Below are 11,644 nucleotides of genomic sequence, written 5' to 3' on the forward strand. Positions count from 1 at the left end.
AAAGGACATCGCCAGACAACCGCGTACCTTGTTTAGATCACTAGTATAGCCAATTCCGCCGTACATCAAAAAATGGAATGCTGCGGTTACCTACAGTATTTATGTGTGGCTATGAAGTATAGTGTATCATCATCATAGAGAATTATAGTGAATATTAATATATTACACTATAATATCTATGGTATCATGTACTGTAGTTTACATTACATCCGATTATTTTTTTTCTAGGCACCAGCCGATACGTAGCCTACTCAACTGTATCAATACCACCTATTTACATTGATATATTTAATTTCCTCAACAAATTGCTGTAATTAAATATAGTCATATACACTCTCTTGCAGACTACTACTTTACTATTTTAGTCTAGCTAGGCCTCTATTACTATCATATATAAATAAATACTGCTAGAATCCTATTCTTGCTTTGTAGGCCTTAATCATTTAGTTTTCTTGTCAATTGGATATAGGGACCCCTAACAATCGAGAAAACACAATGTTTATATTATTTTATCTATTTTATTCAGATGGTACGCAATTATAAGCGTGAAAAAAGACGCAAAGAAGATTATTGCACGTCAGTTTCAGGAGAAATCTGGATCATTGTGCTCTGTCTGTGAGGAATGGGCTCATGAAGATTGTGCTGGTAGCAATAAATCAGACGCAGACTTCACATGTGAATTATGTTGCTAGCTATATTTTATTTAAAGTGACATTGTAGATAAATGTATTGCGGACTCTTTTACTTACAACAGGACTATAAATAGACCTATCGATTACAACATACTTTAATATTATTATTATTATTGTTATTAAGACATTATTCATCATCTAAACTCACTAACTTATGTATAAACACACTTTCAATAAATAAATGAGTTTTAAGCAGATATTCCATACATTGTCTTATTTTTAACGATGTGACAAAGTGCCCCACGGCATTTGACAACTTGCCCCATGTACGGGGCAAATTGTCACATCTGACCCATTGGGGAGAAAGTGCCCCACGGCATGTGACAACTTGCCCCATGTACGGGGGCAAATTGTCACATCTGACCCATTGGGGAGAAAGTACCCCACGGCATGTGACAACTTGCCCCATGTACGGGGCAAATTGTCACATATGACCCATTGGGGAGAAAGTGCCCACGGCATGTGACAACTTGCCCCATGTACGGGGAAAATTGTCACATCTGACCCATTGGGGAGAAAGTGCCCCACGGCATGTGACAACTTGCCCCATGTACGGGGAAAATTGTCACATCTGACCCATTGGGGAGAAAGTGCCCCACGGCATGTGACAACTTGCCCCATGTACGGGGAAAATTGTCACATCTGACCCATTGGGGAGAAAGTGCCCCACGGCATGTGACAACTTGCCCCATGTACGGGGCAAATTGTCACATCTGACCCATTAGGGAGGAAGTGATCCCCTGGGTCACGGTCAAGAGTATTTTCACAATAAATGGTCCCCTTTATAGACCATACCCTAGGCTATATTTGAAGGTATAAACTAAGTTAATTTAGCCTAAAACTTAATATTCAGAGGAGATTAGAATGAATGTGTGACTTTTAGCCCCTATCTCCTCTCTCACAAATAAGAACATTCCAATTATACAACATCTTAACGTATGCTGTTTCAACGCACGGTCAGTCAAGATTAAACTCTATCTATCAATGATTTTATATCAACTAATGATCTCGACATTTTATCTACTGAGACTGAGACTTGGCTAGGAACGTCTATTGATAAAGCCTCGATAGGATAATTAGTTCCACCAGGTTACGGTTTTAAGCATATACCGCGTCCCTGTCGACATTGCGGTGGGGTAGCCTTATTGACCAAAACATCAATAAAAACCAAAATTGTACGTTCCAGAAATGATAGAGGATTTACTCAATTTGAATACATGGACTGTGGTGTTAATATAGATGGTGTTGTATTGCGCGTTGCCACTGTTTATCGTCCGCCACCATCTACTGTAAACGGCCTAAAGATCAGTGATTTTTTTAAAGAATGGTCTACGTTTCGCTCCTCGTATGTAACAATTCTAAAAGACACTCTAATTCTAGGAGATCTTAATTTCATTTAGATGTCGCGGAAGATCGTAACTCTCAGCGTTTGTTGATATTCTTGAGTCGCATGGTCTAACTTGTGAAGGACCCGACACACAACCATGCCTGTGATCGGGATCCAAAATGTTTGTTTAGGTTGTCAAGACATCTATTCGGTGAAACCGATGACCCGACTCTACCGAAACGCACATGCGCCAAAGAACTCTCCAAGGACTTTAATTCCTTCTTCCAATTCTTAAAATTGCAGATATTCGTCACGATATATCGACGAATGTTGACAAAGTTAATGCTCAAGGGGGGGGGGGGGGGGGGGAGAGGGGGAGAGATCCTGGAGAGGCCACGTTTGATGCAACACCCTTAGTGGAATATATGACGGTTTCTCTAGACGAAGTGCGAACAATCATCCTAAAATCAAAGAGTAAGTCATGTGAATTAGATCCACTACCGACATGGCTCCTATCGTCAATGCATCACTACAGATGGGGGACGTTCCACGTGATTTTAAACATGCGCTTCTTAGACCTCTCATAAAGAAACGTAACCTAGATCCGGAGACTCTCAATAACTATAGACCTGTATCTAACTTACAATTCATGTCGAAAATCGTTGAAAAAGTTGTTGACGCAAGCCTAGAACATATTGTAATTAATGGCGTTCATGAGTGCAATCAGTCGGCATACAGGAAATTGCCCTTCTGAAGGTCTGGTCCAGAGTGACATTATCGCGTCTCTAGACAAGGGTTACGCTTCTGCGCTTATACTAGGCCTACTCGATCTTTCGGCCGCCTTTGATACGATCGACCATCAGACACTACTTCAACGGCTTTATCATCATTTCGTAGTACGTGGAAATGCCCTAGCATGGATTGCATCTTATCTGAAGGATCGTTATCAGTCAGTGTCCATTAATAAAATGCGCGCTCGAATCCACTTCTCCTTAAATATGGAGTACCGCAAGGATCGGTCCTTGGACCGAAGTTTTATTCGATGTACACGAAGCCCATTGGAGACATTGTTCGGCGACATGGGCTCGGCTACCAGTTGTATGCGGATGATACGCAAATGTACGTTTCTTTTCGCCCAAATGACAAGTCAGAAATACAATCTGCTCTAATTTCGATGGAAAAATGTGTTTCAGATGTCAAGGTATGGATGAACCAAAACATACTGAAATTAAATGAGGGAAAAACGTCGACTGTGAGAGACCTCGGAGTAATATTCGATAAACATCTTACTATGGATTCACATGCACAATCCATCTCGAGGCAGTGTTATATGCACTTACGCAACATCTCTCATATTCGACGTCATCTAACATATATGATGCCACGAAATCATTAATACAGTCGCTGGTGATCTCTCGTATTGACTATAACGCCTTACTTTATGGTCTACCGACTACAACTATCAATAAATTACAAAAAGTCCAGAATACGGCAGCGCGAATTATTACGAAAACCTGAAAATATGAGCACATTACACCTATTTTGAAGGAGCTCCATTGGCTAACGGTGCAGGCGCGCATAAAGTATAAGTTACTTGTACACACCTTCAAGGCATTGCATGATCAGGAGCAGACTTACATCAATGATATGCTGAAGGTTTATCAACCAAATAGGCTATTACAATCACAGGAATCTTTTACTTTATGTGTTCCTAGAGTTAAAACCAAATCGTATGGGGAAAGGTGTTTCATGAAGGCCGCGCCGACTCTATGGAATGCTCTTCCATACCAGTGCTTCCTCCTTGAACATTTTTAAAGGGGCACTTAAAACACACTTATTATTATTATCATCGGATCTATTTTAATTTGTTTGGTCAATATTGTGCAATAATATTTATAATCAAATTAAATTAATATAAAACAAATTAAATAATAATTAATATGTACTGTTATAATTATTGCTTATGATGTTTGTCTTTATGATGTGAAGCGCCTTTGAGCATGAGTATTCATGAAAAGGGCGCTCTAGAAATCTGGTAAATAAATAGATAGTAAATAAACAATAGATCAAGGTAGACTTATTGCTCTTGCGTTATTCCTGATCGTTCTGCTGCTTTCGATACTGTTGATCACTTGTGATCAATCGTCCCAAACACACACCTTTCTTTGAAGCAGTCTCTTCAATGACCAGCTAGTGTTGAATTAATGCCGTCGATCTGGTGTACTGAGCAATTTCGTAATTTTGTGTGATTTTGTTCGTTAAAAGCAAAATTCCAGCTGATATAGTGTCTTTAGGATGTAAAGTATTATACACAATATTTTGCTATTTTCTAAATAAGCTTAAAGGGTGATAAATCCAAGATATCTATAATATAATAGCACTAAGTCAAAATGTATTCCTTTATCTCCTCTTAAACCACAAGTCCGATATTAGCGCCGTTCGAGCTTGGGCACCTTTTAATTCCTTTTATCCATTAGTCTATATTATTAGAATGGCAAATTTGTACGAAAAATGTGTTTTTAGACCAATTTTCCGGAATTGCCGAATCCTGCGATCGATAATCCTCGGCCATTTTCCTACGTCACAATTTTGTCACGCGGGCATTAGCAATATCGAGACAGCATGCAGCACTTGTGTGATCAGCGCAGTACAGCCGTACACCATTTCAGAATTTCAACGGCGGTAAGTACAATACGGCATCATGCTTGCTCATGTCTCTACCTCATGATTGTGAAGTACATTATTATGCTAACATTATTTGTTTGTTATTTTGGGGGGATTTTTTGTTCGTTTTATGTACTTTATTTTCAAGGGGTGTAGGCCGGCCTACAAGGAGGTACAAACAAGGAGGATGAAGTTGCAATCATATTTAATTCTTTCTAATTAGGCCTACACCACCAGAAAACATACATTATCGTTCATCTTAAAGACAAACCATCAAACATTCTTACCACCATAAATCAAGACATGAACTGAACAACAGGAGACTACAAGAAAATTCAACCAGATTCAACTAAGTCACTATTCTCCAGTCGGATATTAGGCCTATATCAACATACTTTGGATGGTTTTACAAAACATCTACGACTATGAAATGCAGTATTATGTCCTATACCAAACATGAGGTCGGAAAATGACTGACAATAATATTCATCACTGAAATAATAAACGTCTATATATTACACAAACAAAACAAGAACAAAGATACAGATGTATATTAAAAATTAATATATTAACGAGATTCTGTTTTCTTGTGACTGCTTGTTTTTCAAACATTCATTTTACAGTGTACATTAATATTATTTGCGATGGCTTTGCAAATTTCTAATAAAGATTGCTTGATTTTATAATCAAAACAAAATAGACACTGAAATATAAAGAATACAGTATAACTTTATCTTCCTTCTAATATAAATGCTGTATGTACATTAGTCTCTACAGTATACACCCATTTACAGCTTTGTGTATACTGCATTGTACTATTATTACTGTACTATCTATCTTTTTGATTGCCGAACCTTACAGTCATTAGACGACGGTGCCCGCTAGTATCCTATAAACGTAACATCATTATTAGACAAAGTATAAACTGCCAATTTGAATAATATTTTATAGTTAAATTTAAATACCATATGGCTTTTACATTATATAAGCGTTATTATAAACTTATATGCAACAGTATTCAGCAATTCTAAATTTCAAAATGGCCAACATTGTTTGTAAAAGTTTTAATTTCTTATTAAAACGTGTGTAAGTTACATAACATTAGATTGCAAATAATAGGCCTATGACAACAATGTGATTAACACAAGATGGTGTGACCATTTAAAAAAACTAATTATTGTATTATATAAAATTGCACTATAAAAATATAAAAAAACAAACAAATTATATATATATATAATATATAAATATGAATGCAGGATTAAGATTATAATATACAGCATTTAAAATTACCAACTAGGCCTATTACTTAATCAAATCACTTTAGATTAAGTTGCTACAATCATGAATTTGATTAAAGTGATTACTAAGCTTTCTCTTGAAATAGGTCCAAGAGTTAGAGACGAATGTATCTTTGACATCCAAAGGCAAGGAATTCCAGATCCTCACATATCTAGCAGGAATGCTAAATTTACCCGAATCCGTACTTGTTCTTTAAGAAATAAAGAACATTTTTTCAACATGGCGAGAGCTCTGTTGGATATTGTCAAGTATAATTGAACTATTGGAACACATGTAAAATAATAAACGACAAACATATAAAATAGTAAAATAATCCCGCTTAGCAGCAGTAGTACACATTTTAAGGACGATGAGCCTGTTCTCATACGAGTCTTCTTGCCTTTTCTGATTTAAAATGAAACGGGTGGCACGACGTTGGATTAATTCAATTTGTTTTATATTTTCTTTACGGTATGTGCCAGATGTTACAGCAATATTAAATATGTGGCAAAATAAGAGATGAATACAATTTTTAATGAACTTTAGATGAACAATTATTAGCTACAGAACGAATAAACCCAAGCATTTTATATGATTCAGAGGTCACTTTCTTGACGTGTTTGCCTTTCTACAAGATGTTCTTTTACCAAACACCATGCTCTATTATGTTCTAGTCACTTTTTCATTCATTATTTCTTTCAAGATTATAAAGGTCAATTACCATCAGCATTGAATGGATCTCCATGTTGAACAAACACCTGTGTAAGAAATGCAGCATTCTTTATTACGCCAGGATCTTTCCAACGCGGAGGGGAGCTATGCGAGTGAAGCGAGCATCACTAGGCTGGAGGAGGCCAGGGGGACGCCAAGCAGTCGGAAAGCCGGGTTGGTAACGCATCACTGATTTCATTCATTGTGAGGGCGCGCTTCGTGGAAAATGTTGGAATTTTTGCTATTTTAGTACACTTAGAAAATGGTATAATTTTGATATTAAATGAAATCAATAAACGTATTTCAATAGTTGAACTACAAGCGTAAATAATGATAAAAACTGTGATCTAAATTCCACAGATTTTTTGTTTCAAGAAATATCATTATTTTATGTATAAACTTTTTTACTTTAATTTTTTTTTAAATGATGGTAAAAAATCATTAAATTTCATATTTTCTAGATAAGGTTTCAAAGCGAATTTAAAATCCTTTCAAGATAAACTATTAAGCTATCTATTAAAATAAAAATCTAATTTTAAGCTTTCTTGGGATGCAACTCCCACTAATCAAACCAAACCTACTACATTTCTGTTCTGTTTCGATCGAAAAATCGCCATTTTGAAACTTTGTTTACGTTTTACGAAGCTGGTACGAATCGTCCCGGACCGAATCGTGTCTGTGTTCAATACGGTTTTCATGCAGGCGTATTACGTCATAGGCCTAAGATTTCAATTTGCTCCCCGATTATTGTTCTATTTGGTTTCTGAGCTAGGAAAGGCTACCTACTATAATTACTTACTTGATTTCTAGCCTAGCTAGGCCTAAAAATAGTATTTTCTAGGCCTAGCTAGGCTGAGTAATTCTGATATAATACTAATATTAGATAGGTAGGCCTACCCTAGTGAGTGTTAATAATAGTAGCTGGGTATTCTATAGTCTAGGCTGGTGGTAGGTCTATCCCAGCTCTGCTCATATACCAAGCAAGAAGAAGCCTGAAGGAGAAACTAGGCCCAGAACAAATAAAAAACTGTTAAAAAAACAATAAATGGAAAAATTAAAAAAAATAACCCATTTTCAATTTATATATGGGGAATGTTTTATAAAATCGGGCATGTTTGTTTCAGAGACTCAAACGTGTATTTTTATATGGTCATGTTTTTAAAAAAGATAATTATGGGCCCAGCTGAAACCAAGATATAAAAATATAAGTCCATCATTTACTTGAGTATTGTTACAGTGATTGGTTGGTACTCAGTATTTCAGTATCTGGCAGTAAATGTCACACTTGTATATAAATATTACTTTATTAGATACAACTTGCATTTCACACAAGCAACCAATTTTTTTTTTACGTATACAGAATGTGAAAAAGCAGTTTTTAATACAAATATCTTTCAAACAATACTGATATAAATAGTAAATACTACTACTGTATATATTATTTAAATAGCACCTTGTTCATCAAACATAACAAACTAGCTAGGCCTATATCATATTAACTTACGTGAGTCTTACGGTTGTACTGATTTTATGATTGTTTTATATGTTTATATTGTATGTATCTGTGTGACTCTGGTTAATAAAGTAAATCAATCAATCAATTGCAACTTAATTTATATCTTATCATTGACTGATCTGAAACGCTTCTAAAACTTGAATGCGTATGAATGTATATGTTATATTATTATTAGCGAATAAAATGAAAAACTATCAGCTGCAGCAATGATATTGAAATCGAGAAAACCATTACAGCTTCCACCGTCCAACCTCATATTGAAGAACGAGACAGAAAATCGTCGAGTCTTGATACCAACAAAAAACCTAAAATGAAAATGAATAGCTGAAATGTAATGAATGGAACTATTTAAATAATTGTCACTATGATATGAACAAAACATTGCATCGTTATACAGTATAATTATTCAACAACCTGAAAACATTTTCAGATATAGGCCTACCATGAAAAAGCAGCAAATACAAAATTTCCTTATGTCTGTTTATTGTAATAATTATTAATATTATAAATAAATTGTACCCCTCAGTTGTCAATAATTTTACTATAAATAAATATTTAACTATATAGAATAGGTAGGCCTATACCTGTATCAGGCTGCGATTTGCTTAATTATCTTTTTAAAACTTCCCAATGCATCTTCAATATAGAGTAGGATTGTAACGATACTTTAATAAAACTAAATTGTAACTAAAGTATTTAAATTATTAACAGAACATGTTACTAGGCCTAGGCCGATATAATACGACAACGATCCACCAGGTCGTGCATATACTCACCTACAACAACCACAATCAACACACCATGCACCACACACGACGGAACTAGTGCCGCGAGACGTAACAATATATGACATGAGGACCTTTTTTAAAATGTTCGCTATAGGAAGCTTAAATAGGGTTTCAAGCCAATTTTAACGTAAAACAGACTATTGATACTTACTCTATCCATATACGTCGGTTTTTTGGTAATTCACTGTATGGGATGCAAATCCCACTAATGGAAAATTTGTAAACAAACACCTGTTAGAAAACTTCAGTTTTGACGGACGCACACGAACTTTGGAAAGAAATTGTCGCTGACAACAAATCCAACAAATTATTCAGAAAATTAGGTGACCTGCGACATCTTAAACATATAAGGAACTGATCTTACCATATATGGTTAATTTTTCGCCTACTAATGTTTATTAAACAGCTATTAAATAACGTATACTTTATGCTAATGTTTTCGCGCGAAACGTTGATGCTTCTGTGCCGAGAGAGGGCTTCTAAAATTTATGACGTCATGCGAAGTCGAAAATTCAGCGATAACGGTCATATTTCCCAACGCGGCTCTCCGACTGCAAGGGCAGAAACGAAATAAGTCTACAGGACCAGCCCGCAATGGATGGTTGGGTGGAGCTAAGAAAATTGTGAAAAATAGAGCTGCTAGGTCCCTGCAAAACATTGAAATATGAAACGAAATTATAGGTCTACAGGACCAGCCCACCATGGTTGGGGTGGAGCTAAGAACATTTTGAAGACATTCGCATTGTCAAAAGACATTCGCATTGTTAAACTGAATACCATCACTGACAAAAGGGCGTGTCGGATTTACTGAAATTACCGTTTCATTAAAAAAAAAAGATCAAAAAAAAGTGTGTGAACATTGTATAGTTTTATTTATTATTAAATGTTATAGTGTACAGAAAAGAATTTCTGATTTTATTTGACCAAATAAATGCTGTGAGAGCAGTTGACTGAGTAACAAATAAGTTAATTATTTTTAAATATATAATTCACAATTACAATATAATTCCTTTAGTATAACACCACTATTGATCGCTTCTTTCCATTCTATTATTTTACATCACTTTTAACCTGAAATATCATTTTTCTATCTTCGATGTCATCTTGTTTAAATGATTTAAATTTTTTATCTAAAGTAATTTTTATTAAGATTTTAACCAGTCTGTTAGTGGCGATGATTCGCTGTTGGTCTGGAATGAAATAAATAATAATGTTAGTGCACACAGCATTTATTTGATCAAAATGCATCGGTAGTGCCTCATAGTTGACCGCTGAATACAATACACAATAGACACGGATGAACGCGTTCGTTTCGTTACTGTTACAAAGTTCGAACGCATTCGATTCTGAAATTGCGACGGCGAGAAAATCACTTTTAACTTCAATTTTTTCAGTTTCTGAAAGAATTAAGCCTTGAAATTTGTAATATACCATTAATAATACATTCCAAACAGGTGGCTGCTCTCTGGTGGTAGGATTTGTTGCTCTGGTAGGTATCTGGTGGTATCTGGTGGTATCTGGTGGTGTTTAGTAGGACCCTACCGGTAAGTCTCCAGAACCAGCCCTACCATGGTTGGGAGGCTGAGATATAAAAAAAAATTGATAATGCACTGACTGTATTGTTCTTCGAAATATGAAACGAAATGTATCCATGACCAGCTCTATAATTGGGACTGAGCTTAGAAAATTTTGAAAACTAGAGCTGTTCCTGTAGGTCTTCAAAAATTACACTTATACTTAAAAAATATCAGGCCTAGAGGCCTAAAAAGCCCTTTTTGCCATTTATTTGGAGGTGAAAGCGTAGACCATTTTCTGTCGGGGAAATCAGTTTATTTCCCAGATGTATATGCGTGCGTACCATTTGGACTTTCGATGTTCATGACATACAGGACATTGGAAATTTAATAATAACTTAGCTAATAAGATGTTGGCTAAACGAAAATGGCATGTTTTTTGTTTAGTAATGTAGGCCTACAGTGATTTTAGGTACCCCACGCCGCGATACAGAGGGTTAATCGTAAATTAAGAAATTGAAGATACGAACAATAGATCGCGAACATAATTCGTACCCTTTTGCTGTATAGCGTACGTCGCTATCACAGTACACCACGTAACGCGTCGGTAAACTTCGCCTGGAAATAACTACAGTACACATTCTGGTCCCTGGATGGAACATCACGCGTAAACCGCAATGGGCCGGGTTCAATGTTAAAAGATTCGTACAAAAGGACACCCCCAGACAAGTGCGACGGCCTACCTATTGTTTATTATATCGTTGGCAATAATGCATGCATATAAAATGTAATAGCTCTCCGACGTGAACGCGAATGATTTTTACTGTATATTATATTCCACGACAAATGAAATCATTAATTTTTGTTATTCTAATGACCTTTGATGATTTCTTGTGTTCAATTCTGTGATCTGAATCAACTACTGTAATACAGTTGTCACACAAAGTTCTTCTCATAAACTGTCCAAATATAGTGGTGGCCATTTTTAGTCGCGTGGACGCGACTCTATAGTTCACTATGTCGGTCGGTCGGTCTGGTATCACTATGCGTTTTAGCATGCGACTTATGGCTGTTGGCCTTGTTAAATCTAAGATGGCCGCCAGATTATCGCTTTACCTAGAAGAGTTATTGTATAATAGGTACCATCAAAA

General features: G+C 35.9%; 2 protein-coding genes across 2 annotated transcripts in view; both read right to left on the minus strand.

Annotated features, from left to right (window-relative positions):
* The window catches only part of LOC144835092 (uncharacterized), a 36,563-nt gene extending 34,870 nt beyond the window's left edge, over positions 1-1,693 (minus strand). Inside the window, exon 1 of the mRNA XM_078690128.1 lies at positions 1,680-1,693. The gene's annotated coding sequence lies outside the window, so the exon portion shown is untranslated. The remainder of the gene's footprint in view (positions 1-1,679) is intronic.
* The window catches only part of LOC144835096 (uncharacterized), a 168,708-nt gene that overhangs the window by 44,624 nt on the left and 112,440 nt on the right, over positions 1-11,644 (minus strand). The window lies entirely within an intron of this gene.

The sequence above is a fragment of the Antedon bifida genome, chromosome 2 (assembly GCF_963402885.1).
Source record: "Antedon bifida chromosome 2, ecAntBifi1.1, whole genome shotgun sequence".
NCBI lineage: Eukaryota > Metazoa > Echinodermata > Crinoidea > Comatulida > Antedonidae > Antedon > Antedon bifida.